The 21,890-nt window shown below is 46.9% G+C and overlaps 1 non-coding gene and 1 pseudogene across 1 annotated transcript; both read right to left on the reverse strand.

Annotated features, from left to right (window-relative positions):
* Positions 1 to 4,039: 4,039 nt before the first annotated feature.
* On the reverse strand, positions 4,040 to 10,362 carry LOC137313230 (zinc finger protein 345-like; annotated as a pseudogene).
* A 9,157-nt stretch (positions 10,363 to 19,519) lies between these two features.
* trnar-acg (transfer RNA arginine (anticodon ACG)) lies at positions 19,520 to 19,592 on the reverse strand. The gene has a single exon. It is a non-coding gene; the product is annotated as a tRNA-Arg (tRNA).
* Positions 19,593 to 21,890: the final 2,298 nt, after the last annotated feature.

Genomic DNA, 21,890 nt, shown 5'->3' on the forward strand with positions numbered 1-21,890 from the left:
CTCTGGGCTGTCGGTGATTGGAGAGATGGGCGTTATTTCATTTGAAAACCGAGGCTCGGAACTTCCTGATGGAGAAGTGTGAGAGAAGATTGTGGTTAGTGGCAGTTGCCGGGGAGATCGAGAGGAGAGGGTGAAAAGTCAAAGTCACAGCTGTGACAGCTCAAGTGCTCTGCTTATCTATAATATTTAGACAGTAATGTACAGTACAGGGCAAACCAGTTTAGAATGTGACCGTGACATGTAAATGTGACGACACGTTCTTGTTTCTGGGCTCATTGAGGTCGGGGTATAATTCTCGATGCGAGGTTCATATCCCGGCGAATCCCTAATTGAGCCCGGGACTTTTGATCTTGAGCTGCGGTTCAAACTTTTGCGAAGAGGGAAAGGAAGTCCCCAAATCACTCCACCTGAATCTGAAGTGCTTTCGGAAGAAATTCAGTTCAAACAATCAGGACTTTAAAGGCACCTCAGTGACCTGCACTTTCATTGAACGAGCTTTGCTTACAATTGCATTCGACCTTGAAACCGCTCTGGGCTTTCATCTCACTGAAGCAGAGTGAGGCCGCTCTGTATCTGTGAGCATGTCGGTGACGAGGTTCGCTCTGATATTGGTCGCTTTCAATTTTTAAAAATTTCACGAAACTCAGGGAAAAGAAACCGAGAGTCGAATTGTCCCTGTAAGTGATGAATTGAAGGGATTGGTGCTCCAAGCAGATCTGGAAAATGCGCAGTGCGGTCGCTCAGGAATTCCAAATCCACCCTCTCACCACTCGACGATCATATTAACTGAGCTTTACTCTGGCCCAGTGTCACCGCGCTGAAATCGAGTATTTCTCCGGCACGTTTCTCTTAACTTCACAGTTGCTGGTTTAAGAGTGAAGACCGGCTCGTTGGATTTTCACTCCTGCAAGTTTCAACCATTCATTTTGGACTGACTGTAGACAAATGTTTTATTGGTCACTGCAATCAAAAAGTTCAGCTCAATGAATTACTGGTTCAGTGGGTGACTTCTTCACCTGTCTCGTGGTGCTATCGGTTGGTGCGAAAGTTTGATGTTTCGAGCCCTAATTTTATTTTCCCTCAGGATTCATCACCTCAAAGTTCCAGGGTTTCAATGTGTGTTTTGTCTTCAAGAAAATGTACCGTGATCATTGCGGGCTGAGCAGGGCTGATATTCCACCATTTACCCTGTGGTCGGAGAGCAGGCACATGAATCATATAAAGGAATGGAACATTGGCTTCACGGAAATCACAATTCATAACCCATTTATTTTGAACGGGTTTATTTTAAATGAGTCAACGCCTGCCTTAAATGGTACACTCAGGACTGTCACACAAACAGGTTAAATCTTCATAGAACAATTACCACAGTCATTTTTAGACTGGATGCCTCACGGCGACTTTGCTGTCAGTGAAGAGAGACGAGAAAGACCAAAGTGCCGTTTGCCCCTCTCAGTGTGGCCCTGAAGGACTGTGTCCAGGCTGAAGTTCTGTTCCCACCGGACGATCCTCCCCCCAGATTGTCCTTTCTGAGCTCCAGTCAGGTGATGCTAAACACTCAGGTGGGAAAGACCAAAATCTACAACAAGGTGATTAAAACAAAACTGATTTATTTAACAGATATCCAGAATATTAAACTCCAGCCCAGTTATAGGGGTTATTAACATCAGGAGAAACAAACCCCAACTGTCAGAATGAACATGGTTCAGTCCTGGATGGGATTAACAGCAGAATCCAACCCCTGCAGTCACTTTTGAACTCCCTGGTGTCTCAGCACGTGTGATGACTGAGTGAATCCCTTCCCACACACGGAATCATAGAATCAGAGAAAGCTACAGCACAGAAGGAAGCCATTCGGCCCATCGTGTCTGTGACGGCCGAAAAAGAGCTATCCAGCTTAATCCCACTTTCCAGGGCTTGGTCCGTAGCCCTGTCGGTTACGGCACTTCAAATGCACATCCATGCACTTTTGAAATGAGTTGAGGTTTTCTGCCTCGACCACCCTTTCAGACAGTGAGTTCCAGACCCCGACCACCCTGTCCGCTTCTGTGTGTCCTCGAACTTTATCACTGCTATCCGGAGGTCGAGGAGACAACCATTCGCTCCTCTATGACATAAATCGTGAATTATACCCTGACCCCGACGAGCCCAGAAACAAGAACGTGTCCTTAAATTAAAGTGTTACAGACACATTCTATGAGAGGTCTGTCTGTGCGATGAAATGGTGTTTTTGAACAGTCATTCTGATATCGGTTTCCTCCTCAAACCTCAACAAATACCAATTACAAAGTGTGACTTTGTCGCTTAATTCCACAAATTAGGTAAAAATAATAAGTGACACAAAGCACTGTTGGGAGTTGAACCCAGGATCGCCTGTTTACAAGACAGATGCTTTAACCAACTAAACCACAGCACCAATTCACAGCACCTGTTCCCCACCTCGTCTCACTAATATCGATCAGCGACACGTTACTGTCTGTTCGAGGCACAGACCGTTTTATCTTTGTCCATTTCCCTTGTCCGTTTACCTGTGCATCCTGACACTGCCTGCATTTCTCACTGTGTTTATCTTTGTGTATCCATCAGTGTGTTGATACACGGATGATTAAGTGTGCTTGTGTTTGTTACATTAAATAAATTCGGGGTTCAGACAATTCTCGCTCTGACATTGGAGAACTATTGAGCCGAACTTTACAGCGAAGTCTTGTTTATTGTGGTGCTGAAACGAAAAAACCGAAGAGGTCCAAAAAGGGAAAAGGAGAAAAAACTTGTGAGGGAAAATAACGACAACAATCAAGGTATTTACAGGTATATTAAGAGAAAGAAGGGTGACTAAGAGTAATGTGGGACCCTTAAAGACAGATGGAGGTGATATTGTAATTGAAAATCAGGAAATGGCAGAGTTGCTAAATATTTACTTTGCATCGGTCTTCATAGAAAAGGATGAGGCGAACATAGCAGAGACACAAGGAAAACTGTAAATAAATCAAGGGGATTCAGTGTAAATAAGATAATGGCGATGGAGAAAATAATGAGATTGAAGATTGTCAAATCTCCAGGACCTGATGTTTACCATCCCAGGGGAATAAGAGGAATAGGTAAGGAACTTGTACATGCTTACTCATGATCGATCAAAACTCTCTTGATTCAGGAATTGTTGCTTTAATTGAAACATTGTCAATGTCACTCCATTATTTCGGATGGGTCGGAGAGATAAAGTTGGAAATTCTAGGCCTATCAGTCTGACGCCTGTTGTGGGGAAGTTACCAGTATCCGTTATTGGGGAAAGAATGACTGAGCACTTGGATAAATATGGAGTAATCAGAGAGAGCCAGCATGGATTTGTAAAGAGGAAGTCAAGTCTAACAAAGCTCGTTGAACTTTTTGAAGATGTAACTAACGTGCTCGATAATGGAGTGTCTCTGGGTGTTAGATGGACATTAACTTCCAAAGGCATCCAATAAGGGACCACATAAGAGACTGTCAACAAAAATTAGAGTGCGTGGAATTTAAGGCAACCTATTGAAATGGGTCGGGAGTTGGTTAGAAGGTGGGAGGCAGAGGCCCGGGATAATAAGGGATGTACTCAAATTGGCCGGATGTGATTAGTTCTGGAGCATCAGCTTTTTCCGATATGTATAAATGAGGGAGATGAAGGAATAGAGAGCCGAACACTCACGTTTGTCGCTGACATCGAGTTAGGAGGCGCAGTGAGTAGTGTAGATGGGAGCATAAAGTTACAAAGGGAAATTGATAGATTCAGTGAGTTGGTAAAACTGTGTCAGATGGAGCTTACATAGAATTACATCGAATGTACATCACAGAAACAGGCAATTCGGCCCAACTAGACTATACCGGTGTTTATGCTGCAGACGAGCCTCCTCCAACCCCTCTTCATCTAAACCTATGAGCAAACTCTAATATTCCCTTCTCCTCTATGTGCTTATCCAGCTTCCCCGTAAATGCATCCATTCTATTCACCTTAACTACTCCTTGTGGTGGCAAGTTGAACATTCTAACGCCTCTCTGAGTAAGTCTGTTTCTCTTGAATGCCAGATTGGATACATTAGTGACTGTATTAATGTTTCAGAAGATGGGATGATCGAGTGAATCTCTTCCCACACACGGAGCAGGTGAAAAGTCTCTCCCCAGTGTGAGTGCATCGATGTCTCAGCAGTTCGTTTCTGATTTTAAATCTCTTCCCACAGTCAGAACATTTAAAGGTCTCTCAGTGTGAACTCGCTGGTGTGACAGAAGGAGGGATGACCGAGTGAATCTCTCCTTACACACGGAGCAGGAGAACGGCCTCTCCCCAGTGTGAACTCGCTGGTGTCTCAGCAGGTTGGATGACTGAATGAATCTCTTCCCACACACAGAGCAGGAGAATGGCCTCTCCCCAGTGTGGGAGCATTGGTGCATCAGCAGGGTGGATGACCGAGTGAATCCCTTCCCACACGCAGAGCAGGTGAACGGCCTCTCCCCAGTGTGGGTGCGTTGGTGCATCAGCAGGGTGGATGACCGAGTGAATCCCTTCCCACACGCAGAGCAGGTGAACGGTCTCTCCCCAGTGTGGGTGCGTTGGTGTGTCAGCAGATGAATTTTGCTTTTAAATCTCTTCTCACAGTCAGAACATTTAAAAGGTCTCTCATCGGAGTGCACTCGCTGGTGTGACAGAAGGTGTGATGACCGAGTGAATCTCTTCCCACACGCAGAGCAGGTGAACGGCCTCTCCCCAGTGTGAACTCGCTGGTGTCTCAGCAGGTTGGATGCCCAAGTGAATCCCTTCCCACAAGCAGAGCAGGTGAACGGCCCCTCTCCAGTGTGAGTGCGTTGGTGTGTCAGCAGATGAATTTTGCTTTTAAATCTCTTCTCACAGTCAGAACATTTAAAAGGTCTCTCATCAGAGTGAACTCGCTGGTGTGACAGAAGGTGTGATGACCGATTGAATCCCTTCCCACACACGGAGCAGGTGAACGGCCTCTCCCCAGTGTGAGTGCGTTGGTGTTTCAGCAGATTACTTTTGCATTCAAACCTCTTCTCACAGTCAGAACATTTAAAAGGTCTCTCCCCAGTGTGAACTCGCTGGTGTGTCAGGAGGCCGGATGACTGACTGAATCCCTTCCCACACACGGAGCAGGTGAACGGCCTCTCCCCAGTGTGACGGCGTCGATGAGTTTCCAGCTGTGACGGGTAATTGAATCCCTTCCCACAGTCCCCGCATTTCCACGGTTTCTCCGTGGTCCGGGTGTCCTTGTGTCTCTCCAGGTTGGACGATCAGTTGAAACCTCGTCCACACACAGAACACGTGTACGGTTTCTCCCCACTGTGAATGGTGCGGTGTTTTTTCTGGCTGTGTAACTGGTTAAAGCTCTTTCCACAGTCAGTGCACTGGAACACTCTCACTCGGGTGTGTGTGTCTCGGTGCTTTTCCACTCACACTGATGTTTGAAACCTTCTCCCATGGATAGAACAGACAAACATTTCTCCTTCCACATTCAAAGGCCGATGATATTCAGGTCCTGATGAATCGAGTGACTCTGTCAGATCTTGATGTAATCTTTGGTTTGAGTTTCCCTCTGCAAATCCTCCCCTGTAAAAGGAGTTCATAAAAGTTATCACTGTAAGTACAGGATAGAAATTCAGATCAGACAACTCTACTTTCTATGGAACATTATTTCCTCTCTCATTCCTCAAAGCTGAAAATCCCCGTCCCACACACTCTCCCTCCTCCCTGTGCTGAAATCCAAACCCATCGCATCATCTTTCAGTGGCCCGAATCCATGAGTGAAAGGGTGAGAGAGGAATGTGAGAGAGTGAGTGTGAGAGAGTGTGTGAGAGTGTGAGAGAGTGTGAGTACAGCAGTGGGCTCGGTGTGGAGAATGAAGTGGGGCAGGTGGAGCATATTTCATTGGGGCAGCAGTGATCATAATCTCATTAGGTTTAGAACAGTTATGGAAAAGGACAGGGGACAGTCAAATGTGAAAATTCTTAACTGGCGGAGGGCAAATTCCAGTGAGTTAAAATGGGATCTTGTCCAGGTGGATTGGTATCAAAAATTGGCAGGCAGAACAGTAATTGAACAGTGGGAGGCCTTCAAGGAGGAGTGGGTTTGGGTACAGAGTAGACAGATTCCCACGAGTTGGAAAGGAACAGCATCCAAAGCTCGAGCTCCCTGGATGACTGAAGATATAGAGATCACCATTTCTCCTTCATTTACAGACTCTTCCTGACCGATCACCATTTCTCCTTCATTTACAGACTCTCCCCAACCGATCACCATTTCTCCTTCATTTACAGACGCTCCCTGACCGATCACCATTTCTCCTTCATTTACAGACTCTCCCTGACCGATCACCATTTCTCCTTCATTTACAGACGCTCCCTGACCGATCACCATTTCTCCTTCATTTACAGACGCTCCCTGACCGATCACCATTTCTCCTTCATTTACAGACGCTCCCTGACCGATCACCATTTCTCCTTCATTTACAGACGCTCCCTGACCGATCCCCATTTCGCCTTCATTTCCCGGCGGGTAGTGAGGGGGGGATAATGTTCACTGTTTTATATTCGGGTCTGGGGCCGCACTCGGGGTTTGTAAAGCCTGAGCCTGGGCCTGAGCCCGGACCCGGGCCCCGGGGTTTATTGAGCCTCTTGCTCCGATCCTCTGACCTGCACCGAACGCGCTCCTCCCGCAGCCTCGACTGGCCTGCGCACTGGGCTCCACTGATTCAGATAGGGCACAATCTGAACCGCGCTGCATGCTGGGTGATGAAGCCGCCATTGATGATCATAATATCAGGCCGGAAAACAAAGACATTGGAAGCAGGAAGAGCGCGTTTGGAACAAAGAAAATAAAATAAACTGAAAGCCCAGCTCTTCGTGTAATTTAAATCGGCACAAACACACAGCGCAGACGCTCCACCACTTTGGTGAACTCCAGAAAATATTTTTTCGGTAACTTTTATTAATTTCGTTTTATTAAATGTTGCAACTGGCGGGTTCAATTCATATTTATTTTCGAACTGCACCTCAGGATGTCAGTCTCAACACTAATCCCGCCCTGGTGATTAAGGAGAGTTCCGGACCAAGAGGAGGAGCGGAAATTGACTTGAGCGGTGGGCGGCTGAGGGGTGAGTTGGTCCTCCAACCAATCGGAGTGTGTGAGGGGCGGGAGTTGTGGCACCGAATGGGCGGGTCTCAGCCCAGATGTCCCTCATTGTCTGAAACATAATTTTTAAAACCTAATTTATCTTAAACTCCTGGAGACAACTCGACCTTTCTGTTGCGTCTTGAAACAGATCAAACCAGATGAGGTGGAGCAAACATTTCAACATTTGTAAGAAAAACACATTAACTAAGAACAGCCAACATGGATCATTTGAGATAACTCAAGTCTACTGATAAAGTGAATGTAGTGGTTGTTGTGTACATTGATTGTGAAAGGGTGTTTGGTAAGATGCCGGACAGGAGGCTTGTTGATTAAATTAGTCCTTACCGTATTAAAAGGAATGAGGCAGTGTGTATAGGAAGTTGTGTGAAGGGCAGAAAACAGAAAGTAGTGGTTAATGGATGTTCTCCAGACTGGAGGGATGTGAACAGTGGTGTCCCCCAGGGTCAGTGTTGGGACCATTGCTAACCACAATACAGAGAATGATCTGAGCTTGGGTATGTGGGACACAAGGTGAAAATTTCTCGATGACGCCAAAATTGGCACCGGGGCAGCTGTGAAGAGGAGTGTCAGAGACTTCACTGTGACGTCCACGGGTTAGTAAATGGGCCAGGTGAAATTTAATGCAGAGAAATGTGACGTGATGCATTTTGAGAGGAAGAAAAATGAGGTGAAATGTAAACTAAATGGACAAAGTTTAAAAGTAGAGAAGCAGAGAGACTTATGAATGGAAGGTTCTAAATAATGCATTGTCTTATTAATTAACAAGTCTGAGAGTCAGCAACTTTAATACCTCATGAAGAAATATATGAGTAAATTCTCTTTCCTCTCCCATACCAGACTAAACATGCAAATCCCCCGTGTAGACGAGATCAGCCCTCTGGATGGAACCACGGACTCCCTGAGCTTGATCTCCGGTGTCTCCAGTCCCAACTGCCCCTTACATCAGTATCCCCTCACTTTTATACCCTGTTGTGATCCATCTCTGTCACTGGAGCTGGAACTTCCCTAATCTGTGGTTTACAAGGACACATTGCTTGGTTCCCAGCAGTTATTTATCTTCAGTAGTGTTCTCATGATCCCTGAACTACCCTGCTTACTGTTAATTAGAATCATAGAATCATAGAAAATTTAGGCACAGAAGGAGGCCATTCGTCCCATCGTGTCCGCGCCAGCCGAAAATGAGTCACCCAGCCTCATCCCACTTTCCATCACTTGGTCCATAGCCTTGTCGGTCACGGCACTTCAGGTGCACATCCGGGTACCTTTTAAATGAGTTGAGGGTTTCTGCCTCGACCACCCTTTCAGGCAGTGAGTTCCAGACACCTACCAGCCTCTGGGTGAAAAATGTCTTCCTCAGCTCCTCAATAACCCTTCTACCAATCACTTTAAATCTATGCCCTGCCCCTTGTTTATTGACCTCTCTGCTAAGGGAAATCGGTCCTTCCTATCCAGCCGATCTCGGCCACACATAAATTTGTACACCTCAATTAAATCAATCCTCAGCCTTGTTAGACTCGAATTTTTGGAGCAAAACCAGACGGAGACGGAACTGCTGACCAAGTTATAGTCTATTAGAAAACCTTGTGCACAAAGGGAGAGTGGCAGCTTCCTCAAGCTCGTGACTAACTCTCAAAGGAACGTCAGTACTACAAGCATGTTTATACCTTTCAATAAGCAACACCCACCTGCTGTAGAATGTGGTACAGGTTTCCGTAACTACAGAGGGTTTCATTGGGTGGTATAGTCTGCCACTCATTTGTCAGGTGCTCCCTTGGGTCGTCCCATGACTTTAAACATCTCACATTCCTGAGGAGGACCCTTATCAATAAACACAAGTCCCAGACATTGAAACTACACAAAGGGTCTTCACAAAGTCCTGAGCAGCTGCTTCCTATCTGACTCCCTTTTGAGCTGGGGTAACCTTGGAGATATCCACCGCTCCTCCCTTAATCATCCGAAGTGAGCTAGTTAGGATAAACAATGTCGGCTTTCGGCCTTGGATAAACATTCCCTGGTGTGTTCTGGAGATAAGCGAGGTGGTGGACACAAATCCAACAAACCTGCCTTTGTCAGCTTTTACAGTGTGGGTTACAAGCTGCTCCCATAATGGTCAAGTATCCCATCATGCTTTGCTGCTACCTCAATGCTACATGTGCGATTTAACTACTTGTGTGTGTGAGGATAGGAGTGGCTAATCAATCTTTAATATATATATATATATATATATTAGATTAGGTGAGGAGGGGCTGGAGGTTTTGGATTTCTGTTCACAAGCCTATTTTCCAGTCCAACAGTCCCCCCTCCAAACCTGGACATTGGATTATTCAGGGAAAAGCAAGAGCGCAAGTGACTGAGGTTTTGTATAATAATCAACCTAATTTACTCGCCCTCTCCCCTCCCCAGCCCACTGGCTATTCCAGGGGGATCCTCTATTGGTCACATATGATCCGACATGAATCCTGTCGAGGCGGCCGCCTGTCGAGGCACCGGGTCTGCATCAAAAGAGGGTAATTAGTCATTTACATTAAAACCATTCCCGATTCAATCTCCTGCCGCTCTCCTCACCCACACACTTGATTTTTCCCACAAGCGGCTGAAATCGTCTGAAGCACGGGTGGGGGAGGGGCGCATACACCAGCTGTTTTAACCATCTGTCCAGCCAGATGTTTTGCCTCAGCCCGATTCCATTTCTTACATGCCACACATAGCAGAATAAAGACCAGTATTAACTGCACCATGACCAAAACATGGGAAATTAGTCGGATCCGTGGGTGAATCTGTCCATTTAGTTCCCAGTCCCATAAGTCATCCCACCACATGGTCACCTTGATCGCGTCTATATCTTTCCTCAACTCCTTGCTCCCCTGTTGCATGGTATAATACACCTGCTGGGAATGTTCAACCTTCTCTCGTAACTGTCTCAGGTGTTCGGGCAATGGAGGTATTGGATATCCAAACGTGTTGATGTAGTTCCATACGTCGTTCCTAATGTCTTCAGACACTTGAAGAAAGGTCGCGTTGTCCTGTTGTATGTCCACCAGCTCCTCATGTCCAATTCGTACAGGACTTTCCGGGGTGAAGCTAAACTCCGGACTGGGGATGGCACACATTAAGTAGCGTAACGAACACATACCCACCTCGGCTATCATCCAGATAGCACGTGTGTACCAAACTCGTCCCGGCACCATTCTAACTCCGAGTCAGTAGCTGCCCGTCCATAAACCAGCAGTCCCAACAATCCTATCATCCCTGATACAGACCAATTCATAGTGTCAAAGTCGCCACTGTCCCAGGTTCAGGGACCAGTGCTGGGCCGGGGTAGGCGAAGAGGGGTCCGATAGACCTGGGAAAAGAGGAAGGAAACAGAGAGGAGGATGAAGAGGAGGGAAATATTCCAGCCTGGGTAACCAATAGTTGGAGAGTCAATATGTCCGGTAGCGGTGACAGTACTGGGGCCGGCCCGTGTACCTGTAAGGCAGAGAGAGAGATACAGAACATCCTAAACAATTGACTCGATCTTCTGACCTTGGTCCTGGAAAAAAAAACAAGAGAGTTGATTCGCATTATTCTTAACGATTTATTACGCATCTGTTAACCCCTCCACACGTCCTGTTCCAATCCAGTCCGATCCGTTCATGCTGCAGCAATCAGCTTGAGGAGGGAGACGCTGACATCTAGAGAGATAGTGTGCCTCCTGTAAATGCTGGACCCGGAAATGGTTAGCCTGGTTGGTCTCACTGAGCAGACGCAGGTATGCCAGGAGGGTGTTTTGGAACTGGGAGGAGTCCCCTGTGCCCAGTGGGGGTGCGTCTTGGGGTAACACCATGGCCCGTCCAGTCATTAGTTCGAATGGTGTAAAGCCGGTGCTTTTGGCTGGCGTGGCCCGTAATCGCCAAAAATTAGCGGGGAGGACGGTGTTCCACCCTTTACCGGTCTGCAGGATGATTTTACTGATGGATTGTTTTAGCGTGCGGTTCATTCCCTCTCCCATTCCAGACGATTGAGGATGGCAGGGGATGTGGAACCGCTGTCGGACCCCCAAAAGAGCCAAAGCCTGTTTCATTGTCTTGCCGGTGAAATGAGTTCCCTGATCCGAACCTATCTGGTAGGACACTCCCCAGCGAGGAATGACCTCCATGGCTAGGATTTTTGCTGCTGCTTCGGCCGTATTCCCCCTGGTCGGGAAATCCTCCACCCAGCGAGTGAAAAGGTCAATGATGACAAAAACATGGCTGTACCGCCACTGGGAGGGAGGGGGCCAATGAAATCCATCTGTAAATGTGTCCATGGTCCGCTGGGCCGTCGGGCGTGTCCCATACGGACTCGAACGTGACCCCCAATTCCCGTTTGGAGACAGGGCAAACAGAAGCGTCCGGACTCGTGGATTTCCCTGGCCAGGCCGGGCCACCACCAGGTGTCAGCTATGAGGTAGTATAATTTGTACCCTCCCAGGTGTGTGGGTTCATGGTCGGATTGTATCAGGGCTCGTCGAAAGGCTCCAGGGACCGCATACCGGGTCTCATGACGCCAAAACCCCTGGGCGTCTTGATGTGCTCCCTCTTGCACCCAGAGGTGGATATTCTCGGGGGACTCAGAGAGGTACGCGGTTAGGAGGGACTCACTTGTTACCTCGCTAGCTTCGGAACCCTTCCCTTGTGCTTCCCCTCTGCAGAATTAAGAGCCGTCACAGGGAGGGTGAAGGCCGCCTGCTTAGCGGCCAAGTCCGCAGCCCGGATCCCTCTGATTTCCGGGGTCTCCTCCGTCTGATGGGCCCGAATCTTAATGACAGCCCCCAAGGTGGGACCATTCGCTGCCCGAATAAGCTCGGCGATCGCAGGGGCCGTGCTTAATTCAGTGGCCTAAGGTAGTCAAACAGCCTCGTCGCTGCCAGAGACGCGAGTAGTCATGGACGACAGAGTAAGCATCCTGGCTGTCAGTGCATATGATCGCCGTTGCCCCGTCCGCCAATTGGAGGGCTTTGGTAAGCGCGGTGATCTCTGCCAGTTGCCCCCCTCCTCCGTTCCCAAGGCCCCTTGAGCAAGAGTCTGTCCTGACGGACCCACCACGGCCCATCCGTTGACCCGTCGGCCCTCGTGGTAAAAGCTGGACCCGTCTACAGACATTTCTAAACAGGCCCGGACTATGGGTTCCGTAAGGAGAGGTCCCTGACTCTCGCAGCGTAAAATAGTCGTGAATCATGAGGAGTCCCTTCATCAATCAGGAAAGACGCCGGGTTCGTTCGAGGGTCAGTTATCACCTCGATCCGGATCCCCTTACCGAACAAACACGCCTCCCATCTCGCACGCCCCTGATTGGAAGTTGTTTTTACGCTGCCTGTGAGGAGTTTAACGAGGCTGTGACGGGTGTGTCGGATAACTTTACCGGGACCTACCATGGGCTCTCTTGCTTCTACAGCCGGTGCCGCACAGTCGGTGGCGGCCAGATATGGAGGCTGTCCTGTCATAGAGGATGGTATTGGGCAGGAATAGTACCCCACCGGCCGGATGTGATCGTCCCGGAATTGTCCCACCACCGCACTATACGCCCGATTGCCCACCCAATTCCACAAATGGGAGGGTTTTGCAGGGTCCAGGAGACCCAGGGCAGGTGCATTAGCCAAAGTGATTTTGACCATTTCAAAAGCTTCGACTGCCTCAGGTGTCCAATCCAGTCTCGCCTCTCCCGGGGGCCCTCCCTTTAGGAGGTTGTTTAAGGGACTTGCCAATTCGGTGAAGTCAGTTCCGTACGTGAGGCAGTAATTGAACAAACCCATTACACTCCGCAGGACGGAGACAGGCATTTGAAAAAGTGCTCGGACCCTCTTGTGGGTTAACGTTCTCCCTTCTGGGGAGATGATCTGACCCAGATAGATAACCCGTGGGAGCTCCTCTTGGGCCTTAGTCGGATTCAGTTTAAAACCTCCAACGATTAGCGTCTCCAAGACACATGTTAGGGCGTCTAAATGATCTGAGGGTGAAGGGCTTCTGATGAGAAAGTCGTCCACATACTGGAGACAGGCGGGGGTTTGCATGCGGGCATCCACCATTGCCGGTTGGAGAGCCTTTTGCAGAATCTCGTGAAAAACAGTGGGGGAATGGTGGAATCCGTGGGGCAGCCGGGTCCAGGTATATTGAGTGGACCGCACAGTGAAGGCAAAACATTCCCGGGACCCAGCGTCCAGAGGACAGGTCCAGAACCCGTTTTGGATGTCCAGTGCCGTAAATGTGGACAGGCCAGGGTGGAGGCCGTTTAAAATGGGAGCGGGGTTTGCTACTGGAGCGTGGAGTTTGTCTGTGACTTTGTTCAGGGCCGTATAATCTATGGGCAGCCTCCAGGACCCATCTGGCTTTTGTACAGGCCATACGGGGGAGTTGGTCCGCGAACGGGTCTCAATCACTATCCCGGTTTCTAACAAATCTCCCACTAATGACTCAACGGCACGTTGGGCCTCCGGCCGAAGGGGATACTGCCGGTGAGCCTCGTGGTAGGGTCCGTGAACCCTGACAGGGTCTATCTGTGCCCTACCGCAATCTAGCTTGTGTGTAGCCCATGCGAGAGGGTAAACTGCGCAAACTTTCCCCCATATCCCTTCCTCCGCCCAAGCACGCCCAATCGGTCGGAGGACCTGTACCCTACACTGTTGGGTATAATCTGCTGAAAAGGGAAACCTCCCCCTCCCGGCCCCCCTATTTGCAGTGAGTGGTCACTCAAGGCAGGTTCGCCTCTATCTGGTGCAAGATGTCCATTCCCAAAATCAGACCCTGGTTATTGGGACCTTCCCAGAGCCTGGCCCGGGGGATAGCTGTAGGGGGATTGGAATGCTCTGGCGAAGGATCACGATCTCCCCACTAACCCCGCTGAAATGTATTTTTTTGTTTACGATAGGAAAATCTGAGTCGGTTATCGACACCGAGGCTCCCGTGTATAAAAGAGCACAATACTGCCGGCCTCCTAACAGTACGTTTAGACACGGGCGGGTGGCCCCCGGTCCACCGACGGAGGAGGCCGTGGTGTCCAATCCTTGATGAGGGGAAGATGGGAGGAGGAGAGCTCGCAGTCCCTCCAATTCACGGTCGGATAATCCCTCCCTTTGTTGGTCTTTGTGACCCCTGAGTGGTTCCCCGGGGCCCCTGTCCTTCCCTTCCCCCCCCCACTTTCCGTAACACGTGGCTTGGCTATGCCCCGGGCGCCCACAATTGGTTCATGGTTTCATTTTCACGGGGCAATCTCGATATAAATGGCCTGTTTCCTGGCAATTATAGCAGGCACGATCCTCTCGGGCTACTGCTACCGGTTCTGTTTTAATTTTTGGGCTAGTGTGGTGCGGGATCCACGGCAGGACGGATAGGGTGTGGCCCTGGCGGTGAGTGTGGGTGTCTGTCAGATAGAATCCGAAAAGCTGACGAGCCCATTCCCGAAGCCCTGCCTCAGTGGCCTGTGGACTGGCCCCCATCCTAAGCGCTGTTTGGTATAGTTTATCCGAATTAAGCTATCTATAAATCTTGGATCGTTGTGTTTGGCGGGGATGCCGTTGGTCTGTCCCCAATGTTCATACCGTTCAATTACCCGGTCAATATACGCACTGGGGTCTTCCCCAGGGTTTTGTCGTGGGGCCGTGAGTTCTGTCCAGGTGGCAGTGCCGTTACCCAATCCATCTTGAACCCAGGTCTTTAGAGCTTCAAATTGGGTGTCATACTCGACCATAGTGGCTGGGACCTGCAAATCCCAAGGGGGCAACGCCCCAAAGACAGCAGAGAGGCACTTAACCTCAATGATATCTTTTATGTCCTTTATGGACAGATTAAAATGTCGGGCGGCGCTTTGTATCTTTGCCCATATGTCGACAATGGGATTATGTCACTTCAGGTCGGGAATGAGAAGGATCAGGCTGGATCTCTCCTGTGGTGTTAAAGGCTGAGATTCCCCCCAATGTGCCCCTGCCTCCCATTTCCACATTTGCTGCCCCTCCGGCTGGGTTTGGATTTACTCGGACAGGGGCCAGGGGTTTCGGCTCCCCATTTCCAGGTTGTACCGGTGCCGAAGGGCAGATACGGTTGTATTCGGGAGGCACTCAGGCTGCGGCGTTTTGTGCTGCAGAGCCTCCATTGCCTTAACAATTCCCCCCACATTCCTGTAAATCGTCTAACTCCTCCGTTGCTGGCACTTCCAGATCCAAAAGGCTGCAAACTCGAACTTTAGCCTCTTGTACAGGTCTCAAAAAGTCCTGGAGAGAAGACGGTCTCCCCCATTTGTCCACGATTAAATATCCTGTCTGATCTGCCCAACTCGCGAGCAGAACGGTACCATAATTAATTTGTTTAGCAGCCTTGTGTCCCGCCCACCACTCTATTTGATCGACCACTGGACTCGTTTCCTTCCATCCGTTCCTGATCATTTCACTTTGATATTTTAAATTAGCCTCTTGGACTCGTTTTACAACAGAGACACTGGTGGGCAGAGCCGGGACGTCCGGAGGAAGGGGTTTCCCCTCGTTACTCATGTCAATCATTACGTATATCCTTATGCTCTATCTTATACTTTAATTTATTTTACTCTAATCTTATGCTTTAATCGGCACAAACGTATCACCTTATAGTCTAATTTATACACACTCACTGGTCCCCGGATCACAATCCTGTGGTGGTTGTCGTTCCCTTCGCCTACTTGATCCTGGCCGTCACGTGGGACTTGGTCCTCTTAATTCAGGCTCAGGCTCGGTGTTTGAGATAAACCACCACCCTTGTCCGTGTCGATCACCGCGTGACTCTCAAAATCCAACCTTATACTGTATCGGAATAACGGCATAAACTTATACTCTAAGCAAACAAACACATACACTATATCTTATATACCTACAGGTCTAGTCAATTCCGTCAATCCGTGGTCTCCGTGAGGAATTTTACTGCGTGGATAATTTTAATACTGCGGCAAGTGCCACTGCCAATCCTGTCTCCAATGATGAGCCGAGCCCCTACCATAGGCTACCGGCCTCACCCTCGAGGACTGAATACAGGGGCACCCCCCATCTGGAGTACAGGGCTATCCTGTTTCACTATACCACGTACCCTCCAATACAGGATCCGTTAGCCGACCTGCAGCGCAGTATCCCACTTCTGACACCAACTGTTAGACTCGAATTTTTGGAGCAAAACCAGACGGAGACGGAACTGCTGACAAAGTTAAAGTTTATTAGAAAACTTTGTGCACAAAGGGAGAGGGGTCAGCTTCCTCAAGCTCGTGACTAACTCTCAAAGGAACATCAGCACTACAAGCATGTTTATACCTTTCAATAAGCAACACCCACCTGCTGTGAAAGGTGAGGGTACATGTTTACATAACTACAGTGGGTTTCATTGGGTGGTATAGTCTGCCACTCACTTGTCAGGGGCTACCTTGGATCGTCCCATGACATTAAACATCTCACATTCCTGAGGAGGGCCCTTATCAGTAAACACATAAGTCCCAAACATTGAGACTGGGCGGGGTCTTCACAAGTCCTGACCAGCTCATCCCTCACTCCCTTTTGTGCTGGGGAGACCTTGGAGATATCCACCGCTTCTCCCTTAATCATCCCAAGTGAGTTAGTTCGGATAAACAATGTCCTTGAGTAAACATTCCTTAGTGTGCTCTGGAGATAAGCGAGGGGGTGGCCATAAATCCAACAAACCTGCCTTTGTCAGCTCTTACAGTGTGGGTTACGAACTGCTCCCATAATGGTCAAGTATCCCATCATGCTTTGCTGCTACCTAAATGCGACATGTGCGATTTAACTATCGAATTTTTGTGAGGATAGGAGTGGCTAATCATTCTTTATTATATATATATCAGGTTAGGTGAGGGGAGGCTGGAGGTTTTTGATCTGTGTTCACAAGTGTATTTTCCCAGTCCAACAACAGTGAGGAGGAGAGTGACAGGACAAAGACAGGTTGGTGGAATGGGCAGAAACATGGCAGATGAAATTTAACGCAAAGAAGTGCGAAGCGATACATTTTGGTGGAAGAACGAGGAGAGGAGAAATAAACTGAAGGGCACAATTCGAAAGGAGCTGCAGGAACCGAGAAATCTGGGGGTTCATGTGAACAAATCTTTAAAGATGGCCGGGCAGATTGAGAAAGCGGTTAAAGAAGCATACAGGATCGCGGGCTTTACAAATAGAGGCATAGAGTACATAAGGAAGGAAGTTATGATGAACCTTTATAAAACACTGGTTCGGCCACAACTGCAGTATTGTGTCCAGTTCTTGGCACCGCACTTTAGGAAGGATGTGAAGGCCTTTGAGAAGGTGCAGAACAGATTTATTGGAAAGGTTCCAGGAATGAAGGACTTCAGTTACGTGGATAGACTGGAGAAGCTGGGGTTGTTCTCCTTAGAGCAGAGAATGTTCAGAGGATATTTCGTCGATGTTTTTAAAAACATGAAGATTCTAGACAGAGTGGATCGAGAGAAACTGCTCCCATGGGCGGAAGGGTCAAGAACCAGAGGACAAAGATTTATGGTGATTGCAAAAGAATCAAAGTCAACATGAGGAAAAACGCTTTTACACAGCGAGTGGTTAAGATCTGCAATTCACTGCCTAAGTGAGTGCTGTAGGCAGATTCAATCGTGGCTTTCAAAAGGGAATTGGATAAGTACTTGAAGGGAAAAAAATGCAGGGCTACGGGTAAACTGGGGGGGGGGGGGGGGTGACCAGCTGGATTGCTCTTGCAGAGGGCCAGCACGGACTCGACGTGCCGAATGGCCTCCTTCCGTGCTGAAACCATTCAATAATTCTGGGATTCAAAGAGGCAGAAACTAAATAACTCAAACTTGTGAAACCCGAGATCTTTAAATCTTTGGTCAAACGCCCTCCCAACTGAGCGATTACCGCCCCACTGCAAATTGAACTTTGTGTCATTAAGTTGGAAGAAAATAAAACCCCAGGAGGAATTACCCCTCCCGGTCAATCCGCACTTCATGCATAAACATCGCACTCATATATACACACCCACAGTTCATATATAAACATCACACTCATATATACACACCCACAGTTCATATATAAACATCACACTCATATATACACACCCACAGTTCATATATAAACATCACACTCATATATACACACCCACAGTTCATATATAAACATCGCACTCATATATACACCCCACAGTTCATATATAAACATCACACTCATATATACACACCCACAGTTCATATATAAACATCACACTCATATATACACACCCACAGTTCATATATAAACATCACACTCATATATACACACCCACAGTTCATATATAAACATCACACTCATATATACACCCCACAGTTCATATATAAATATCACACTCATATATACACACCCACAGTTCATATATAAATATCACACTCATATATACACACCCACAGTTCATATATGAATATCACACTCATATATACACACCCACAGTTCATATATGAATATCACACTCATATATACACACCCACAGTTCATATATAAATATCACACTCATATATACACACCCACAGTTCATATATGAATATCACACTCATATATACACACCCACAGTTCATATATGAATATCACACTCATATATACACACCCACAGTTCATATATAAACATCGCACTCATATATACACACCCACAGTTCATATATAAACATCGCACTCATATATACACAGCCACAGTTCATATATAAACATCACACTCATATATACACAGCCACAGTTCATATATAAACATCACACTCATATATACACACCCACAGTTCATATATAAACATCGCACTCATATATACACACCCACAGTTCATATATAAACATCACACTCATATATGCACACACACAGTTTATAACAGAACAGCTAACTCCGACTCCACAGCCAATTTATATTTACCCAAAGTCCTGTTCACAGCTCTTACCAAAGTCTGAACACTGAAAGTTGAACTGTTTTCCAGATACTGTCCGTCCTACTTTGTAATTTTAGCATCGGATTTTATGCAGACCGGCAAATGGAGCGGAATCGCGGTCCTGGCGGTGAATGCTGCTTCGAACGGAAGTCTCGGTGTCCAGGAGCTGGCGGGGATTGGAAAGCTCTTGTGTCACACGAAGTGTCTGAAAGGCCCGGATACACCTGAAGGTTATCAGTGCGGTGCCCACACCTCGTGCTGTCATGTTAGCGAGCCGGACATCAACTTAAAAGGAGGCTTGTTGTAAACACGTTGTGGTCACAGTTTCATTCTATACATAACTGAACCTAAATAATTGAAAATGGAATGTTTTCTTCGCTGATTCACCATAAACAATATTTTATTATGAAGTTTGATTCTTCGTTCCCCAGTGTCAGAGGGAAAGTTGCATAAATTCGAGCCAGGTAGGAGTTGAACCTACAATCTTCTGATCCGTAGTCAGACGCGTTATCCATTGCGCCACTGGTCCAGCTGTTGACTGATCTGTTTTATTTCATTTTTCATTCAGAATCAACCCACAGATTGACACAGAGAGATAAACACAGCGAGAGATACAGACAGTGTCGGTAAACACAACGAAATAGACAAGAGATATAGAAATGTGCCAAACGGCCTCAAACTCCACCAGACAGTGGCGGGTATCTGACAGGTATCAGTGAGAGGAGGTGGTGAAGTTGCAGTTTGATTTGGCTCCGTGGCTGAGCTGCTCAAAGTGCCCGTTTGGTCGGGGCCTTTTGTGATATTTACCCAATTTGTGAATTAAGCAACAAAATAACACAGAGCGGTATTTGTATTAGTTCCGGAGCCAACAAGGAAAGGATTCCAGATCTGCAGTATGTAAGTGTTCCTGCACTGTACAGGCGGACCTCTCATACAATGTGTCCGAAACACCTTTTGAGGATATTGCTCCAGAGGGCTGATTGTACAAACTTCTTTACTTACAACCAGCAACCGAATCTCCATGAAAAGTTGCTGAGCGAAGCTGGTTTCGGAGCAGTTTTCGCTGTTCAGCTTTTGTAAATTGGTTGAAACTCATTTTGAACACATCTTAGTATCAATGAGAAGGTCAGGCACAGGATTGTTGGGATGGAACCGTCTCTAACAATAAGTACAAAGTATAATAGATTATAAAGTGAAACAGCCAATCCAATCTCTCAGTCTCTCTCTCACTTTCTCGGTGAGTGAACGTAAACCAACAGAAGAAGCTAAAACAAAGAACTGAGCAGTTTTGTTTGTTTCCTTTTCCTTCGGGCGAGTACAGTTGAAGAGAATGATTTCTGTTTGCTGCCGAACAAATAACTGGAATGAGCAGTGTATCTGGTTCCCATGGTACCCAGTGAATCATCCACGTTTATATCTCCCATTTACACTGATACCTTCCTTCCTCACTAATTATAGGAAACTTTTGGTCAGGTTCAATCACACTTCAGAAGACCAGAAGCGCAAAGGAAGGTCGAAACCTCATGGTGACGTAACCTACAGGCGAGGGAGGTTTGCAGGTTTACCTGGAGCTGTAAATATATAAACTCCTTCCAATGTACAAACTCCCCTCACCAACAGCAATTCAATTCTAACTGATCTGAGACTTTGGGCATTTATGGTGATTATACTTTGTGGAGTTAAAGCAGCATTAAAATCCGTTGTGTGTTGTATACATAGCCGTTCAGTCAATATAAAACATTGTCATCCGACCGACCATGAGCAATGCCACAGGGGGTATGTTAGGTTACGGACAGTTCCGCCTCCAGCAGTTGTTCTCTCGGTCACTCATCCGGCATCACCTCTCGGTCTCACACTTCAGAGTCACGCCTGAATATAAACACATTTCTGTTTCAGACTTTAACCTGGAGATCAACAAATCACAAGTCAAGATGGAGAGAGCAAACAAATCAAATATTTAAGAACGTTAACAGATAGAAAATTCACCATAAATGACTGAGGAAAAAATGAAGCAAACGGATCAAGATGAACAATTAACAAAAGGTAACAATTAAAGAAAGGAGAAGGGGAACTGATCATATCGCCCCAAATAGTTTTTGAAAAATCCTTTCGGTTTACATCTTAGCTTCTCCGTTATGTTGGGGATGTACAACTAGAAATATTTTTCGTAACATCATAAAGACAATTAGAATACAACTTTCACAAAGTAGGCCTTAATCTTACTTATACGATAGCGTGTTATTTGTTTGTAAAATCTGCAACTGTTTCACCATTCTTTAAGTTTAGAGGGATGCTCTGAATATATGTTCCGTATTGAAACCTAAGTGGATTAATAAAATAAAATGTGGAAGTTTTTTTATGAACACGAAGAGCTGCTTTTCCATGTTGGATATCGCGATATATTTATTTACGCAACTGTCATTTGTGAAATGATGGAATGTATTTATTTCTATATCTGTACGGGTAAGGAAATCCCCACTGGATCATTTCCAGGAAACAGTCAAGTACTTAAATTAGTTTGTCAAACCCAAAACACCCGTTGGGAATTGCTGATTGAAAATTTGAATGGAAATCGAGACCGTCACAAAGCATTGGAACAAATATACCCACTGAGGTTTCGGGGTTGTTACTGATTTATTTCTATCACTGAGTAATCTATTTTAAACAGGGTGAAGCTACAAATCTAATGATAAGAGTCTGGGTTGGAGAAGGAACAGATGAAAGTATCAAATTTAATTACACTGATTCCACAAACACTGCACACCACATCCCTTAAACATTGTAAACTGTTTCTACATAAAACTGGAGAGGGTGTAAATAGAAAGTA

The sequence above is a fragment of the Heptranchias perlo genome, unplaced genomic scaffold, assembly GCF_035084215.1.
Source record: "Heptranchias perlo isolate sHepPer1 unplaced genomic scaffold, sHepPer1.hap1 HAP1_SCAFFOLD_444, whole genome shotgun sequence".
NCBI lineage: Eukaryota > Metazoa > Chordata > Chondrichthyes > Hexanchiformes > Hexanchidae > Heptranchias > Heptranchias perlo.